This window comes from Macaca thibetana, chromosome 4 (assembly GCF_024542745.1).
Source record: "Macaca thibetana thibetana isolate TM-01 chromosome 4, ASM2454274v1, whole genome shotgun sequence".
Lineage (NCBI taxonomy): Eukaryota > Metazoa > Chordata > Mammalia > Primates > Cercopithecidae > Macaca > Macaca thibetana.
Genome location: NC_065581.1, coordinates 26,792,041 through 26,811,664, shown reverse-complemented (window position 1 = coordinate 26,811,664; position 19,624 = coordinate 26,792,041). Strand labels below are relative to the sequence as shown.

The 19,624-nt window shown below is 40.9% G+C and overlaps 1 long non-coding RNA gene and 2 other non-coding genes across 6 annotated transcripts; all 3 read left to right on the top strand.

Moving 5' to 3' along the window:
• The first annotated feature begins 79 nt into the window (after positions 1–79).
• LOC126953557 (uncharacterized) lies at positions 80–4,419 on the top strand. 4 transcript variants are annotated; one of them, XR_007725249.1, is made up of 4 exons: positions 80–371; positions 967–2,054; positions 2,526–2,601; positions 4,230–4,419. It is a non-coding gene; the product is annotated as an uncharacterized LOC126953557 (long non-coding RNA). The 4 variants fall into 4 exon arrangements; XR_007725248.1 differs by lacking the exon at positions 4,230–4,419 and having other exon boundaries at positions 967–1,175; positions 1,917–2,054; positions 2,526–3,374; XR_007725247.1 differs by lacking the exon at positions 4,230–4,419 and having other exon boundaries at positions 967–1,175; positions 1,583–2,054; positions 2,526–3,374.
• A 5,862-nt stretch (positions 4,420–10,281) lies between these two features.
• On the top strand, positions 10,282–10,354 carry TRNAM-CAU (transfer RNA methionine (anticodon CAU)). The gene has a single exon. It is a non-coding gene; the product is annotated as a tRNA-Met (tRNA).
• A 3,814-nt stretch (positions 10,355–14,168) lies between these two features.
• Positions 14,169–14,241, top strand: TRNAA-AGC (transfer RNA alanine (anticodon AGC)). The gene has a single exon. It is a non-coding gene; the product is annotated as a tRNA-Ala (tRNA).
• Positions 14,242–19,624: the final 5,383 nt, after the last annotated feature.

Sequence of the window (19,624 nt, the reverse complement as noted above, 5' to 3'; positions counted from 1 at the left end):
TCCTACCCAGTCAGTATTAGAAGTTAGAACTAAGGGCGCAAGCTGTAGTTCTGGGGGCATGCAAGTGCCAAGAGAAACAGAGCCATGCTGGATTGAAGAGTATGGGAGGTGTTTTGAAAAAACAAGGGGAGCAAGGTAGGATCTCACGCTTGGGGGGCAGAGTTCACATACTTATGATGTCACTAAATTTCCTGCCAATAGAGAGAGAGGAAGGAATCACAGGGTTCTACTCTTGAGGAGAAGGCTAGGATAGGCCTCAGTGTAAAAAGGCGCTATCGAAAACAGAGCATAACCAAATGATGAAAGCTGAAGGAGAACACTCCTGGCAGGCAGAAACAGAAAGAAGGTTAAGAGAAGAAATAAAAGAGAAGGTAAGCTGGGAACATAAACAGTAGAAGTGAAAAAAAGGCTGTGATTTGAGGGGAGAAGTCAGGAGGGGAATGTTGAGTATACAGAGCACCAGAAAAAAATTTTACTTCTCTTGACATCACCAAGGAATGTATTTGGCATGTGGTGTGGCTTTTTATTTTTCCTTGCTGTTAACAGATACTCACTGAGATCCTGCTACATGTAAAGAAAGCACTGTGATAAATGTGGTGGGAAATGAAGAATTCAGGATAATTGTCCTCTAGAGACTTTTAATCTAGATGGAGAGACAAGATATATGCCCAGGAAAAGCTTAGTAACAATACAAAGCTGTGTATGATTGTGTGCAAGTAAGTGATTCACATAAAAAGTTGAGATTAAAGAGAAAGATCTCAGTTCTTGCTGGTGAGGGACAGAGGGTCAGTCTGTGGCCCCAAGAGGATTTGGTTGGGGTATAATAAGAAGGAGGGAGAATCCTAGAAACTAAGTAGGAGTCAAGACAAGGAGGCAGGCCTTGATGGGTGTTTAAGAATGGGAAGAAATCCCAAAGGGACTGAGGAAATCTTAATTCATTTGACGTCTTTTCCTTTTTTCACTCAGTGCTTGTTTGTGTGAAACCTGGGATAATTAGACTATATGGCATTCTAATCCTCATCTGCACTCTCACTGGTTCTGCCCTTCTGTGGTTGGCCTTCAACCTCTTGACCTGGGTGAATATGGAAATCCCAGGCAGTTCCCAAGTCTGCTTAGTATTCTCTTTGCAGTCTGCAGTGGTGAGGTCACATGTTGGATTCCTCTATCAAAATCAAGTAAGTTCTGTTCTTGAAAGAGAGGGTCCAGCTCCAATCCAGTCCCTTCCAGAAATTGTCAGCCTCTTTTTCTGCCCTAGTTTACCTGAAGGAAACATTCGTACCAGTAATAGGAACTCATTTCAAAGCATATCTTATCCAGGGGCCCTCTAGGAATACAGCTCAGGTAGACTCATGATTCTAGATATTTTTGCAGCATTCTTCTCCCTCTACCCCTGCACTTCCCCTGAGCTGCCATTTATTCCTGTTTTAAAGTCCCTGAACTGCATCTTTTAGCTGTCTGGGCACTCAGACTCAGATAGGAGGCCCTAGAGAGCTGTTAGCCTTTCTTCTCTCTCCTTCGTGAATTCAGACTACTTCATATTTGGTTGAATTTTCATGATCAGCACCCTTCTTCTCTCCCTAAGCTTCATACTCCTGGCCTTTCCTCATTTCTTTCATGATACCTGGAAATGCACCTTATCTGCACAATCACCTTCATCATTATAGGTAAGAAATAGGAGGAAGGAGATTCCCTCAATAGTCCTGATTCTGGGTGGGGTGGCGTTCCATTAGATATAGTCTCTTGGAAACTGCTCAGGGACTGCTAAGGAAAAGGAGGATTCAGGGAAAAAGGAGAAAAAGAAACCAGAGTAGGGGGAGCTAAAATGACGACTTAAGGTTCTGGGAATTAGCCCTTAGGCAGTAGACTAAGCTAACTAGGTGATGGATCATCACCTTTTTTCTTTTTTTGAGTAACAGGTATCTGTGCGTTCCTTGCATTACTGCTGCGCTCTTTGTAGGCTTTGAAAGTAAATAAGTTATACAAGAAAGTGAAAACCACCCCTCTCTTCCCGCCTTTCATCCTTTGATGCAGTGCCGCACTATTTCCCTTATCTGGTAAGTGTTCTTGGGCCTTTGCGAGTGGAAGTTGGGGTAGGTCCTGAATCTATGACCATCATATCTATCAGTTTCAACTGTTTCCCTTGCTAGTTTCTAGGCATTATTTGGTACAATGGCTTCTCATTTGCTCGTCACGGCTGTTCTTACTCTGTTAGAATTCTGCCTTCATAGAAGGCAAAGAATCTATTTCTCTTATAAATTCTGATAGAACCAAGTCTTGGAGATAAGAGAATTTGTAAAATAAATTGTAGTAGGGCAAGGGCTGGGATAAAGAAATGGGATTAATAGAGTAACCTATACTTATTTTTTAACTTTTTAATTTGTATTTTTTCCTGATCTCCTACTACCAGCATAACCTGTACTTTACCTAAACAACATTCTCATTTGTTAAGCCCGTTTAAAAACTGTAATTTTAAAATAAATATCAAATGTTGTAGTCATTTTCATCTATATCATTTCTTTCCTTAGGAATTCTCTGCTTCTTCAGCTTTCTTCCTTGTTGGCTTCGATGTGCTTTACTGCAACCAATCCAAGTGCAACCCGTGTAAATATCGGTAACCAATGTGAATCCAATATCAAACAGAGAGGAAACTGGGTAGAGATGGCTAGGCTAACCTTGGCAGTAGTGACAAGGGTAACTTCTGAAAGTTCATATCTAGCCTGTCGTTCAAGACTTCACAGTCACACGCACACCCTAGTTTAATAACTGTGTAAGACTGAAAAGAGTTGGCCTTTCACTAATCATTGTTCAAATATGGATTAGGAGTCTAGGAACCTGGGTTTTTACAGGAGAGAAGACACAGTTGTGTGGGAGAAGATGAATGCATCTTTGGCTCTTGGAGACTGATAATGAAAAACTTTCTCCTCACCTTGTAGACTCCCTAGGCCCATCCCACCCCCTCACTGTTATTTGTGGTCCCTGGCAGGAGTTTCTAATAGTGACAAAGCTTTTTCTTCACCTATGAAGCCTGAGTTTTTATAAAATTCTCTGCCTTCTGGGAGTTTCATGACTGGGATCTTTTCACAATGTGAGAGAAAATCTACTGGAGATCATATAGGACAAGTTTTCCTCAACAAGAGATACAAGGAAGAGGTCAATTTGTTTGTTTTTCTGAAATTTATCATGAGACTGTGAGAGTTTGAGGCACTGCAGGGGAACCAGCCAAAACATGAGACCCATATGTTGAGAGTGACAGAGTGCAAAGTTCAAAAAACTCAAAATATTTAAAGATTTATCATGGGTCTTGATGACATGATGGAACCTCTCTACTCTCTGGACTTACTAGGTGTGGTAATAAATCTACTTTGTTTAAGCCAGTTGAGTGGTTTTAATGTTGTAGAGCTGTTGCTGAGAGTTTCCCGAGTTTTTTTCTAGTAATGTAGAGATCTTTGTGCTAAATATTTCATTAACAAGTTTGGTGGGTATTGTGTTCTAAATCCTAATCACTAGCATTAACTCAAACCAGCCACATAAACGGTATGAAAAATGTCTGTCTGGCATGCACTTGGTTCACTAAGCTTTTACTTTCCTGTCAATAAATTAGACATTCTCTTCACTTAGGAGGCCAACTTCTCAGCCACTGGCTCCGACCTAGCCCTATGGTCTGTCAGTGGCTTTAGGTTTAATTGACACATGCCCAGCGCCAACTCTCTCCTACCTTAAGGATATAAGAGCCACTGTGAGCCTCAAAGTTATTATATCCAAGAAATCCAGAAAACCACTTTTGTATATAGCAGTCCACTGTTTTTTCATTTAAACGTGTTGGTTGGAATAGTACAGGATCATACACCTGTGAGCCTACCTGTTTCAAGAGTTAAACCTTTTTCCTGATGCTTGCAATCATTTTTTTCACTCAACCCTTCATGCATGTGTGCAGACTTTTAATGTAAAATTACTTTTTGTAGACCCCGAATGTGCTGCCCTCAAGGAATATTACAATGGAGTAGGGAAGACAGTTGAGGAAACACCTGTTTACAATTGTAATAAAAGTCACAATTGAGATGCATACTCTGCACACTAGAAGTACAGAAAGGAACACCACTCTCAAGAATTAGTAGCCTGATTGTGTTTACCAGTGTTTCTGTTATTTCATTTGTTTATACTGGTCCCTGACACCTGGTTTCCTTTTCCAACAACAAAATCCTAAAATCTCCATCATCTGCTGCTTTCAGGTTCCTCACCACTGAGGTCAAGGACCTGAGGCTGGCAGGAAATGAACTAATGATGCTTCAAGTAGACCGTGAATCTTTACATTTTTTCAGCTGGAAAGCTGACAGTGGACAAATGGGAGGGAGGCCAAGTGCTATCAACCACATTTAGAAATTTTATTTAATCTGCATATCTTTATTTGGTAGAAAGTTTTACAAATAAAATTTAACACAATACGATTTTTTTGAAAAACTATGTTGACTTAATTAAGCAGGGCCAATGATGCAATGCATCATGTATCAGAAGATTCCCAATTCAACTGCTAGCTTGAAGTTGCCCCCTCCTTGTGTTCTGGAAAGATGGGGTGTTATTTCTGATCCACATATCAAAAAGTAAACAGAAAACGATATTTCTGAAAACTTTTCTTTATGAGGAGGTCTTCATAAAACTTACATTATTACTCTTTTTGGATCCTCACACACCTGAGAAAGATTGGGTGGGGGAAGGTGAAGAAGGCTGGAAAAGATTTACAACAGAATAAAACAAGAATCTGGTACAAATTGACTAATAGTATCTTCTGCATCAGCCCATTTCGAGTGAAAAGCCCCCCGTTTTAGAACTTTTGGCTCTTCATTTTAATGCTCCCTCCTGAGAATCAACAAAAATTTTGATTATTCTGGGCACACTACCTGGTTGGCCTGCTCCGCAAAGAGCAGTAATATATATTAAATATATATATTACATGTATAATATATATTACATGTATAATATAATATATATGTTATATATATATTTATTTTTTACACACACACACACACACACACACACATTTTCGGGGAATCCTGCCTAATTTCTTCCGAAGTTCAGCTATATCAGTTCACACCAAAACAAGTTACACAATTTCATAACAGATAGAGGACAGAAGCTTAAGGAGGGAGGGCCGAACGCACCGGGATCCCCAGTCAAGTGTAAGAAATCATCACGAGCGAGGCGAAGCAGGTCGTGGGGGACGAGATCTTCACTCAGGAACGGGGACGATGTGAATTGTGTTTCTATCGAATGGCTGGGGGACCGGGTTGGGATCAGCCGGGAGCAGGTAGCCACACAAGCTGGGTCTCCCGCGCAGACATCTGCTGGACAGCGACCCAGCGCCGCGCAGGCGCTCACGGCCCGACTCCAGAGCTGCGGGTGGCGAGTCCCTGCCGCCGCCCGGCGCTCGCCGTCGGGGAAGGACCGACGCCTCGCGACGGACGCAGACGCACCAGTGGGCCGGTCAGTTCGCAGAAGAGAAGCAGGAGACAAATTCCAGGCAGTGAATGGTCGGGTTTTTCTATCCTGTTCGAATGAGGGCAACGCTGAAAGCGTGCGGGAGGCGGCTGAAATAATTCCGGCGACAGAAAACGGAAAAGGAGTCGGAGACAGGGAGAGCGACCCGGATTCTCTGAACAGGGCCTTATCTCCTGGCTCTGTCGTGACCTTGTAGGTTAATAGAGCTCAAGTATTCTTTCTAAACGTTTAGAAGGTGAGATACGCTCCAGGGGTGAAAAGACAGACGCCACTAATACCACTGCCCAGGTTGCCCCGTCACTGACAACCACTTTCAGTAGCACTGTGGGTGCGCGCAGGAGAAAAGTATTTATGAATTTGCTTTCGCATTCTCTTCCTGCTTGCAAAATCATTGGTACAAGATCGCCTGTTATAGTTACGCTTCACTTTGTCTTGGGATTTCTAACAAGGTAATATTACTCCCTAGGCGCTGAAGACAGCCCATGGTAACCAAACTGAACTACAAGAATACTAACAGCTTTGATCAGATCTCTAAGGCGTTTCCCTGAATGGTCAATAATAATACGTACTTCAGAGTTACTTTTCCCCTACTCAGGTTCATTACTAAGACAAAAGTTTATCTTCTCCTCTTTGTATCTAGCCTGAAATTTTGGTCTCTATGAAACTCTACAGTAGGAAACTTCAGATGTCACCTGCTTAGTGTGATGACCCTTGTTACAAGGCAACGTACCTGCTACCCCCATATCCTGGTCTGTCTCTAGACCTTCTTCCTGCTTTATCTCCATAGTACTTTGATGATCCTCAGAGGCTGACTGAAGATAAAATTTCCTCCTTTTCCCAGCCTATCAGGTTGAGCAAAGTTGCAAAGGTGCAAAGGCAAAGAAGCACACATTCAGCCTCTCTGCTCCTGGATTCTCTCCCAGTTCCAACTTTTAACTCTACCGATTTTTCCAAAAGGGAAATACTCTGATTCTCCTGAAATTTGCACCAACTTCTGGTTGCAGATCCAACCTGCTTTTATAAAAGGAATTATGGAAGTACAGATGCTCCATAACTTACAGAGAGGTTACATTCCAATAAATGCATCATAAATTGAAAATGCATTTAATACACCTAGTGAAACATCATAGCTTAGCCTAGCCTACTTTAAGTGTGGCCAGAGCACTTTGGCCTACATTTGGGCAAAATCATCTGGCAACACATTACACTGTAGCCTATCAGTTTTTTACCTTTATGATCACGTGGCTGACTGGAAGCTGTGACTTACTGCCGCTACCCAGCATCAAAAGAGAGGATCATACCACATATCACTAGTCCAAGAAAACATTAAAATGTAAAATTTGATGTAGGGTTTCCACTGTATGCATATCATATTTGCACCATTGTAACACTGAAAAATTGTAAGTTGAACCATCCTAAATCAGGGACTGTATATGTTTGCTTAACATCTGTGTTGATTGGATTCATATTCTTGTTAATCAGATAAGTGAATTGACATTTTATGCACAGAAAAATGAACTTGCTTTAAACCCCCACACCAGGATCTTCAGATTAAGAAAGGAAAGTTCTACCAATTCCCCCAGTCAATCAACAGATGAGGTTGTCACATTCAACTTCAAAACTTAGACTTAATTTCTCTTCCTGTGTACCATATACTGTTTTACAGAATGCTATTTCTCCATGTAGAGAAACAGTGGTTCCTTGGAATCTCCCCATATAATTCCACATGAGATTAAATTATGAAAGAGCCTCATACTTGTGACTCATGGGTCAATGTCATCTAGCAACCGTTCAATGGCTGAATCCTCAGACTGGCACTCAGCGTCCCCAGAGCCTAGGGGCATACCATATGCCCCCACATAAAGATTTGTTGAATGAATGAAGGTGTCTCACTCCATTGCCCTGCCCTGTTAAAGATGTATACTTTCTCTGCCTAGACCGTTGTGGTAATGCCCTGACCTTCCTCATGATCTTTGCACTCAACTCTCAACTCTGTGCCCTAATGGAATGATACTGAAATGCAAATTCAGTTACAGTCTGTCCTAAATTCATTTACCAGCAAACTTTGCATATAGTGCTTAAACATTTTATCCTGACATTCAAAGCCCTTCGTAAAAACCTGGCCTGTCTTCCAGCTTTACTCCTGGAATTAAATCCTATGCACACTCTCAGAAAACAAAATCATTGTTAATTCAGCTTCAAAACCTGTTGTTTTATTCTTCTGAGACTTTGCCAATACCTTTGAGCAAGGCGTCTGGATAGCTCCTCATTTTTAAATGTAACTGTGGATACTGCCTTGAGTGGAGATAGAGAGAAAAGGGAAGCTGAAGGATAATGGATTGTAAAAATCTATGCTTTATCATTCTTGTCTGGTTTGATAATCAGTGCCTAGAAAGGAGTCAAAGAAGGTTTTCTTTCTACATCTAAATAACACAAAACCTAGCTCCCCATTAAAGCCTTAGAATCAGTTTCTGGGATTGAAAAAAAAAAACAAAGCAGTAGATTTCAGACTGCCATATTCAGATTCCCACAGATGTGGCAGCCACAATGCAGAATACTAACCACTGTATGATCATGGCAGGCCACTGGGAAAAGCTGATGACTTCTATTTATTACAAATTTGTCATGCCAATTGCGTTTTCCTCAAACTAGTAAGAGCTCAAAAGAGCATACTTTATGATTACAAAGTAGAAATAACTGCGAAATCTTCATGGGTAGATTGATCTTGCTTCTTTTCACCTGTGACCAATTATCTTGCTCATTCCAGAAAAGCTCACAGCTTGCCATCTTATCTTGGTTTAAGAATTCTTTTTGAACTTACCCTATGAAAGAAAACACACAGAAGAAAGCTTTCCCTCTGCATGTCATTGATTTCTGAACAGGAAAATACAAGAAAGTATCATCACAACTGTAGACGCTGGGCATAAACTGGGAAATCTAGATTGTCAGCTTTTCAAGAAACTTATATTCCAGGGGAGAGATCGAAAATAAAAAATAATTTAAGATGCTTTCCAATTTATTAAAAATTTTATTTAAAAGATGGAGAGAGAGGCAGGACATTGATTCAGCCAGAGAGGTCAAAGAAGGACTCTCTGAGACAGTGACATTTGAGTTGTGGCCTCAGTGATGAAAATGAGTCCACTGTTCTGGGTCTGGAGCAAGACTGGTAGAGTGCAGAGGCCTACAGCTGGGGTCTGGGCCTCTGTGGGCAATCAGAAGACGAGCCAATGGAGGACCCCAGTTACCAGACTGACAGCAGAGCCAAATATGAAAATGTTCTTTTTCTCTCAAGCCTTGAGACTGCACACCAAAGTCCCGAGCAATCAAGGTCACTCCATTTCCAGAGGACCCTTGTATCAGAGCTTCATCTCAGTTCCTTGCAGACTTTTCCTGAGGTGAAATGCAGGGACGGTCCCTCTGCTCAGCTCAATGTGGATCATCACCTTCCTGCCCTTCCCCTTTAGCTCACCCTCACCAGATTCTGAGGATTGATGAGGAAGGAATTGCTTTACAGCATGTTCTGCTGAGCATTTACTGCAAGATTAGGTCGATGTCCAGCTCATTGTCCACTTAGAGAAAAAAAAATCTGCCAGGTTTCATGTGTGACCCTGAAAAATGTCCTCATTTGTTCTGTTTGTAATATAGGAGGTTATCCAGAGGAATTTTCCCTGGATGTTATTACATTAAATAGTAGACAGGGTACTGCAATGGTGAGGCCCAAGGCAGATGGAAATAACCACAGTTCACTGCCTGCTGCCACATACACCCTATTCCTGATCTGCCTGTGGGACCTTTTTCTAAGAATTGAGTTTGTGCCAAATCCTTCATTCCCTGACTCTGGCTTTCTGTCTGACAAATTCAAAAGAGATGTGCAAGAATAATTTTCAGTATTTGGCAAATCATTGAATGTGGTGTTTGAAGGAGGACAATGAGTCAAAGATGACTTGGAAGTCTAGGCCCAGGAGGAGGTTGAGAATTTGGTGTATGCATGAATGGACTACTGTGGACCACTGTGGAGAAAAACAGGCAGAGAGATAATGAACAGGAGCAGAGAAAAGACTCCCATTTTGGAATCTAAAATAAATCTACTTCTCAGTTCAGGGTTTGCCACCTAGCATCTGTGGCACCTTAGAAACAATAATTATCTGAGAATCCATTACATCTAGAAAGTGCACATTAGGGCACATGGTTTCGTTAGCGAAATTCAATTGGACCACGTAAACGTAATAAATCTCGTAGTGTAATTAATAGCACACAGGAAAAAACAAAGGAGTAAGAAACAAGGACGGTACTATTATAAGCGGTTTGTGCTTTTTGTAGCGGCAATGTCTTCAGTCGTGTAGATGCAAGTGGAGATATGAAGGAAGACAGTAGTATGGTCAAGAGACATGTTTGATGACCATTTCTTCATTCACTTATCCAGGTGGTCAGTGAACTATCATGAACTGAGAACCTCGTGTCTTTTTTCAACAGAGGAGACCATGGAAAGTGTAAGAGTGACTAAGATCTCTGAGGGAAGGAAAAGCCGTATCACTGGGCTGCAAGAGGGAAAAAGAGTAGCAAAAGACAGGTACAATTGATCCTGGTAACGCAGAACCCAGACGGTCCTATGAAATACTGGAAAGGCGTAGACCCCTCTGGTCTTGGGTGTGGAATCTTCCTAGTGCGGCATGGATTGATACAGAGTAACTTTCAAGTAGAATTGATTGTGGTTTTTAAAAGCTGAAACCGTAAAGCAGGTGGGAAATGAACTTTGATAAATTGGATGTTGTAAAACTATAAACGGGAGCCCTCTTAGCGCAGCTGGCAGCGCGTCAGTCTCATAATCTGAAGGTCCTGAGTTCAAGCCTCAGAGAGGGCATTGTTTTAGTATATTAGTTCCATACACTAAATATCGGAACATAAATGCTGACCCGATATTCGTAGAAAATGGAAAGATTATTTAAGTTTTCTTGTTTCTTCGACTTTCCACTGGTTGGAGTAAAATGAGTGGTGAAAACAGAAGAGTAGATTACACCAGAAACTACAAGCTATGTCATATCATCGGTCTTTCTAGCTGACACAGGAAGCAGGGGAAACTTCTCTTCCAACTTCCCGCTCTCAGGTTCATCTAACAGTAATTATTGGGTGGATTGGTGAAGTCATTTATTCTTTTCATCATCCAACAAATATTTCTTGAACACGTATCTTGTTAAGAGGCTGTTTTGGGTCAAGAGTGAACACAACGCAAACATTCCCACCTTTGTGAAACTATGTCCTAGTTGAGAGGAGTGGGGAGAAAGTGTATACAACACAAATATTCCTACCATTGTGAAACTACATCCTACCTGGGAGGAGTGGGGAGAAACAGACAGGAAACAACACAAAATACGTAAGAAGTGATTTGACGATGTCTACTGTGAGGGAATCGCTAGGCAGTAAAGTGTTTGGGAATGTGGAGGTGGCACATTCAGCTTTCAGGAGGACAATCAGGGACTCTGTCACCTTGACAACTTTAGCCTCCCCTTCTTCTAGTCATCTTGCCGGGACACCTGTGCTCATGTTTTTCTAACACTGTCTTCAGAGTACTTTTACCATCAAGGCAACCGGGGGTTAGGAGAGCTTTTTGCACAGAAGGCTACTTGGCTTCGTTGGAAAACTGATGATACATGAGGACTGGGGTGGTCAATCCCTCGCATGCTTCTTCATATGAAAAATGAGGACTGTGGGATTCTCTGGCTGGTTCTCAGCACCTAGAGGTGGATCTGGGCAGTAGGAACTGCTCAGCAAGTGTTAGCTACTGCTTTTGTTGCTTTCTCCCTGTGGAATTCTGGCCTCTCCCACTGAATTTGTATCATAGGCATTCATGAGGGCCTTGACTGTATCAATATCTGATGAGAGGTTTTAGTGAAGTTCTGTTGTCATGGCTGATTTGCTCATTTGGTAGCTAGCATCCAGCTTCTTGTGAACATTGAAATAAAATAAAATAAAATAAACTATGGAGGAATAGAATACAGATATATATAGTAAGGTATTATTTTCCAGACAAAAAGGATTTGGATAAAAGAATCTAAGAATTTGTGCATGGTTCTTTTAAAATTTGAGGTTTTTTTTTTTTTTTTTTGCCTGTTTTTCAAGTCTCCAATTTTTGTCACCCTTCACCCATCAGGTCAGAGAGATAGCCAACGGTCAGAAGGAATCTGCCAGCAACTACCATAGCGCTTTCGCCTGCCTGAAGATGCCTCTTTTTATTCAGCCTTCATGGGAAGTAGCAGCACCATCCGTTCTCAGAGAGTAAGCTCTGGAGTAGCTGAGCTAACCCCAGTTGTTAATCTGAGCTAATCCCAGTTACCCCATCAGATTTACAGATTGAGGTTAGAACCCAGTAGGGTTCTCTTCCTGAAAAGAATAGGCTTCCCTCTAAGGTTTCACATAGATACTGGGTGTGAGGAAAGAGCCCTAAATGGCTTAAAAAATTGAATGCTCTTTGGGCAAAGCAGGAAGCCCTGCTATGGAAGAGCATCATTTGAACATAAATCAGGGTCTCAGTACAGAGTGCTCAGGAGGTCAAGATGGTTAAGCAGACAGTCTGACCAGAATATCCATGGTGAAGAGAAACAATCTTGTTGGAAGAAGGATGACGATAATGGGGGACTTAGAATAAAGGCTAAAAATGATTCCAAGAGAATGCAAAAAGAATCAGGCACAAATCCTTCACTATATTCTGTGGTGCAAATCTCACCTTACGATGTGTTTGCATTCTATTCCTCTGCAATCTTTATTTTATTTTATGTTCACAGAGACTTCTTGGTGCCAACTAAATGAGCACAACAGCCGGTGACAACAGAGCTGCACTAAAATAGTCCCTCATCAGCTCTTGAGAGCAGGTTCCTTAAAGGTGAACAACATTCCACATACAAGGACTTTTCAGCACCACGCATTAGAAATGGAAGTGAATGTTTATTATTCTTTATATAAGTTGGTTGATGTGTCTTTTCAGTTTCCCTCAGTAACATTATCCAAATTTTGTAGATGACACTAAAGCTCGGAGGAGTTCAACCATTTTCCTCAAATTATGTAGTTTTAAACAGGAAAACCAGATATGAAAAGCAGATTTCTTTCTAAATTAAAAAACAAAACCAAAAAAACTTGAGCTCTTGCTTTACCCTAGCACATAGTCTCACCATCTGTTTTCTCCACACCAGGGCATTCCTGTAACATTCATTCACATAACAAATACAAATGAATGAGTGGATTCATTCATCAGATATTAATTCAGAATCTCTTTTGTGTCTACCACACTAGGTCAAACTTCCCAGTGCCTTTGTCTCCTCTCCCTCAAATCTCTCCACCCAATGTCTTGACAAATACTGTAGATCCTTCCTGCACAACGTCCCCAGAATCTTTTTCTTCATTTTCATTCACCTCTGTCATCATCCGTGCTACACTATTTATGCAGGATGTTTCTGCACCCTGAAGTGTGATGGGCACTGGTGCTGCGGAAAGACTCCTGCTGTCCACCTCAGGAGCTGACACGATAAATGTAGATAAATCTCAATCCTTTAATATCTTTATGACTTCTTTCCCTTTCTCCCCAGTTCCTGTTTTCTCATGTTCGAGCTCGGACATTCAAAACTAAATACCTTTCTCTAACATGTTGCTTGAATTATTTAAGCATTTTGCCTGGGATTTTTTCAATGTATCTTAAGTTTTCATAAAACTCTCCCAACATATTTCTAAGGGGCCAGGCTTTTCAATCACTGCTTCCCTCCATGTGTATTTCTCTCTCTCTCTCTCTCTCTCTCTCTCTCTCACACACACACACACACACACACACACACACACACACACACACTCCACTTAAATCGAACAGATTTATTTCTTCCCACAGGAATTCCTAAAAACAGCCCGGTTTTCTCCAACATATGTCCACTCCTTCTCTGCATAGCTCAATTTTGATTCTTACACTCTGATATTATACATATTCTTACACTCTGATATGATCTTGTCTCTTATTCTTCATGGCTCTGCTCTGTAATTTTGTTGTTGTTGTTCTGACGTATAGTTGGACACGTAACTTGTACGTGCAAGGAGGCAACCCATATCTCAGATGTAAGTGAAAGAAGCACTCTTCAGGGGTTTCCTAGGGGAGTGGTCAGCACACTGGCCTCATTCGTGAAAGGGCCTAGTTATGAAAACAACAGGAGCTTTCTGCCTTCCAGAAATGCGTACCATCTCACAACCCCCAGACAGTCTCAGCTACAAGGAACAAGTGATAATGCCATCCCACTTTTATAAAACACACACACACACACACACACACACACACACACACACACGCACACACATAAAATCATTTAATCATTTTTTATCATTTAATCCTTTTTTAAAAATCTGTGACACCTTAGCTGGGCAGGTCTAGGCAAGTCCTCCTTTGCTGGGATGTGCCTTTTTCTAAGTTTAGGATATTCCCGGAATATCCTAAACTTGGCATTTTGGAAGCACGTGTTTTCCCTTTGTGATTTTCTCCTTTTTCCCTTTTCTCCTTCTTTGCAGAGAATGACTATCACTGGGCCTTGCCCTGGGCTATCAATGAGAAGATCTGCTCTTAGTAGAGTCCTGCTTTTGCGCTGAAGTCCCTGAAATCACCTGTGTTCCATGCCACCCACTAAGGATAAGTAAAGCTCCCCTGATGTGGGGAGTTAGCTCAAGTGGTAGAGCGCTTGCTTAGCATGCAAGAGGTAGTGGGATCGATGCCCACATTCTCCAAGCTTTATTATTCGGACCTTGGGTCTCCAAAAACTCAGATCTCCAAACCCAAGTTAGTGTCTGAGAGGAGGATGCTGCTTTGGTTCAAGACATAGGAGCAGCAACAATACAGGGCTGGTGACGGCTCCCTCCTGGCATTCAGTATAGTGTAGATCTACTGTGTAATTCATTTTCTGTTTCTTCAAGGAGCTGTGAAGCCAAGGGACATATACACCTGTTCTTTTCTCCCTGTTTCTGCCTGCAGCTTGGTCCTAAATGTGAGACAATTGTGAAAAGTGCAGGGCAGCGCCACCTGGGTAAATACCACCCCGGCTTTCAGGTCAGGGGACTGAAACCAGGATGTGTCAAGTAACTAGAATGTGCCTGGACAGATACTATAGAAAGCAAACCCATAAAGTTGTTCATGAGCTTGTGGACGCACCTGCCAGCTGTGAATAAGTGGCTCTAATCCCAAACAGCTTACCAAAAAAGAGCCTGAGAGCTGAACTGCGCAATGGCCAACTTTCCAGTCCTCACTGACCACTGGGTTGCACACATTCCGGAGATCTCAGAACAGCAGTGCAAAGGCTTTGCAAATAGGGTTATCTTTAAAACAACAACACATGGAAGGCTGGTTGGTACTTGGAACTTGAATACAAGGCAATTTTTGTGTCTGCAAAAACAAAAATAGCAATATTATTCTTAAGATTTCAACAAAACACAGCGTCTCATCACATAATCCAAAGAAGTCCAGGTTACAAGCCCCAAAATATTCAGCATTATGAAAAATCAGGGAGATCTTAATTCACATGGCAAAGAGACTCCTCGAATAACTATACTGAGAGGACACAGATGTCAAAATCATCAGACGCATACATTAGAGCAGTCATGATAACAATGCTCCTAGAATTAGGGGATAACATTCGTGAAGTGAATGGAAAGTTGGAAAGTGTCAGCAAATATCTGGAATATATAAAACCAATTTTAAACTTAAGAATTAAAAAAAAAATGTATTAACCAAAACTCTTAGGGGAAATAAAAAGCTTAACTGGATGATCTCAATAACAGAATGCAGATGCTAAGAAAAAGCCAACGAACTTGAAAACAGAACAAGAATACCTACATAATCTGAATGATAGAGAGAAAGGAGGATTTTTGTAAATGAACAGAGCCTCAGGGACAAATAAAAACAACAAATCTAACATTCACATTATTGTAATCTGAAAAGAAGAGGACAAAGAGGACTTTGTGGGATAGAACTTTGAAGAATTAATGGCTGAAAATGTATCCAATTTCTCAAAAGATATAAACCAGGTTTTTAAAGTTCGGCAAAGGTCAAGCAGGACAAACCCAAAGAAACCCATTGCAAAACATATCATAATCAAACTGCTGAAAACGAGGAAAGCACAAAACAATCTTGAAAGTGGTCAAAGGAAAATGGAAAAGAAACTACCATGTGAATGAGTGTAGATTTCTCTTCAGGAACCACAGGGGCCAGAAAAAAAATGTCATAGTATTTAGTAAGTAACAAAAGAAAAAGACCTATCAACCCAGAATACTATGCGGAGCAAAAGTATCTTTCAGACATAAAGGCAAATAAATGCATTCTCATTGGAAGGTGAGTAAATCCATTCTCATTCTTAGCGAGAATGCTAGAAAATAATTAGCAAAGATTTGAGATGAGAAAAGTGATACCAGAAGGAAACTTAGAACGTCATCAATGAAGGAACAACAGCAGAAATAGAAAATGTCTGGGTAGACATAACAGACTCTTATTCTTCTCTTGAGTTCCTTAAGGTATGTTTGGTGATTGAAAGCGAAAATTGTAACTCTATCAGAAACAGTTGTCATTGTATGTAGACGTACTACATAAATAAGACAAAAGGGTAAGTGTAATGGGCCTAACTCTTGATGAAGTTTCTATATTCAACTTGAGTGGTAAAATATTGCTTCTAAGTATATTGTGAAAAGTTACATATGTGTATGGTAATCCCTAGACCACTTACTAACCAGATTTAAATAAACCAAAACAAGACAGAAAGGGGAACATAGAAGAATTAAAACGGAGGGAACAAAGGTGAATAAATTATTAAATAGCAGATCTATCTAAAAACTTATCTATAATAGCATTACATGTAAATGATCTAAGTACTTCATTAAAAAGTAGAGATCGTCAGAATGTATTAAAAATAAATATGCTGACTATAAGAAAGCCACCTACAGTACACTTATATATAAGAATAAAAGTTATATAGCAGATTGAAGGAAAAGAGTGGAAGAGATACCTCATGCAAGCATTAATCAAAGACAGCTGTGATGTTTACATTAAAATCGGACAAAGTAGATTTGAAAGCCGAGAAACTGTTCAGGAATAATGAGGGCTGCTAAATAACTACGATTGTCCATTCTCCGGGTAATACTGTTCCAAATGTATATGAGGACACAGATTTTCAAAACACATAAACAAAATTAGATAAGCCAGGTAAAAATAGCAACATCCAATTAAAGTTGAAGACACTAAAACTCCTCTCTCAGTAATTGGTAGACTTAGTAGACAACAAATCGACAAACATGTTGGAGAACTGAACCACACCATCCACCAATGGATCTAATCAACTTCATAACGCAAAATAAAAATTTAGCCAGAAAGCAAAGACAAAAATTAAAAGAAAAGTAAGATCATGTTATAACCAGGAAATTAAGAGTGGTCCAGCACACAGAAGGGTGCTATTACTGAAAGAGTTGGAAATAGTGACTTAGTTATTTTGAAACATTTTTGAAGGTGTTATTTAGCTGGAAATGACAGAAAGACTGACGATGGTGAATCTGGAGGTGGATCTTCCGTTGTCTGTATTTATCTTGTCTTCTTTTGAGGTCTGGGGTGTCTATACTTCCTCTGAATTACCTGACCGTACTACAGTGTCTGGCACAGAGCATCTCCCCAGTGAAGATGTATTAAATGAGTGGATAGTGATTGATAGATTCAAAAGAGTTGTGCAAGAATAGTGTCCGTTATTTGGCAAATCATCGAATGTGGTGTTTGAAGGAAGACAATGAATCAAGGTTGACTAGAAAGGTAAGCCCAAGGCCAGACGTGGTGGCTCATTACTGTAATCCCAGCCCTTTGGGAGGCCGAGATGGGCGGATCCCTTGACGCCAGGAGTTTGAGACCAGCCTGGGCAACACAGTGAAACCCTGTCTCTACAAAAAAAATACAAAAATCAGCCGGGTGTGGTGGTATGCATCTCTAGTTCCAGCTACTCAGGAGGCTGAGGTGGGAGGATCCCTTGACCCGGGAGGCGGAGGTTGCAGTGAACAGAGATCGCACCGGTGCCCTGGCAATAAAGTGAGACCCTGTCTTAAAATAAAATAAAATGTAAAAGTTAAGCCCAGGCCGGGTGCGGTGGCTCACACCTGTAATCCCAGCACTTTGGGAGCCCAATGCAGGCGGATCACCTGAGGTCAGGAGTTTGAGACCAGCCTGGCCAACATGGTGGAACCCCATCTGCACTAAAAATACAAAAATTAGCCAGGCACCTGTAGTCGTAGCTACTTGGGAGGCTGAGGCAGGAGAATCACTTGAACCGGGAGGCAGAGGTTGCAGTGCGCCAAGATTGCGCCATTATGGCGACCCCTAGACCCCTGGGATGGTGATCCCTAGACCACTTACGAACCAGATTTAAATAAACTGAAATAAACTAGGAACGAGAACATACAAGAATTGAGACAAGGGGAACAAATGATTAATAGATCATTAAAAAGTAGATCTATGGGCGCGGTGGCTCACGCCTGTAATAACAGCACTTTGGGAGGCCCAGGCAGGTGGATCACCTGAGGTCAGGAGATTGAGACCAGCCTGGCCAGCATGGTGAAACCCCGTCTCTACTAAGAATACAAAAAAATTAGCCAGGCATGGGGCCGGGTGCCTGTAATCCCAACTACTCGGGAGGCTGAGACAGGAGAATCACTTGAACCTGGGATGCGGAGGTTGCAGTGAGGGGAGATTGTGCCATTGCACTCCAGCCTGGGTGACAAGAGCAAGACTCCACCTCAAAAAGAAAAACAGTGGATCTATCTAAAAACTTATGTATAAAAACATTAAATGTAAATGATCTAAACCCATGAGTTGAAAACCAGAAATTGTCAGAATGTGTTATAAATGAATATGCTGACTATAGGAAAGTCACTAGTAATATGCTTATATATGACATTAAAAGTTACATAGCATATTGAAAGTAAAGAATGCGAAAAGACATGTCATTTAGGCATTACTCAAAGAAAGCTGTGGTGGATATATTCAAATCAGACAAACCAGATTTTAAATTGTAGAAAACTTCCAGGGATAAAGCTGTTACATAATTAGAGGTGTCAACACACCAGAGAAATAATGTCCCAAATGCATATAAGGACACAGGGCTTCAAAACTCATAAGCAAAATTGGATAATCCAGATAAAAACAGAAAAATCCAATTACATTTGCAGACGTTAACACTCCTCTCTCAGTAATTGATAGATCCAGCAGATAATAAACCAGTAAACACATTTGAGAACTGAACAACACTCATCCAGCAATGGATCTAATCAATCAACTTTCTAAAGCAAAATCACAATTTGGGTAGAAAGAAGAGGAAAAAAAATCAAAGAAAAGCAGGATCATGTTATAACTAGGAAATCAGGAATGTTCAGAGTGCAAAAAGAGTGATATATTGAAACCGACATTTTTGAAAGCGTTATTTAGCTGTAAATGACACGGAGACTGAAATGGTATCTTCCCTTGTCCATATTTATCCTGCCTTCTCTTGAGGACTGGGCTGCTTGAATCTTTAGAATCTCCTGAACTTACAACTGTGTCTGGCACAGAGCATCTTCCCTGTGAATGTGTACTGAATCAACGGAAAGGAATTGACAGATTCAAAAATGTTTTGCGGGAATAATGTTTACTCTTTGACAAATCACTGAATGTGGTGTTTGAAGGAGAAAAATGTGTCAAAAGTTGACTTGGAAACGAAGCCCAAAAGGTAAGTAAAGGGGATTTGGGGAATGAGATATTTGGTGTGTGAATGAATGCGGTGCTGTGGAGAGGAGTAGGCAGTAAGATTGTGAACTGGAGCAGAGAAAGAATCACGTTTTAAAATCTAAAACATCTTCTCCGTTCAAGCTTTGATACTTAGCAGCTCTGGCACCTTAGAAACGAAAACTTATCTGAGGTTCCATTACTTCTAGAAAGTGCAGATTAGGACACATAGTTTTGTTGGTGAAGTTCCATTGGACTATATGAAGTAAACTCAATAAATCTCTCAGTATAATGAATGGCATACATGATTTGCTTTACGCTTTTTGTAGCAGGATTGTCTCCAGTCATGTAGATGCAAGTGGAGATAGAGAGTAAGACAAAGTAGTATGG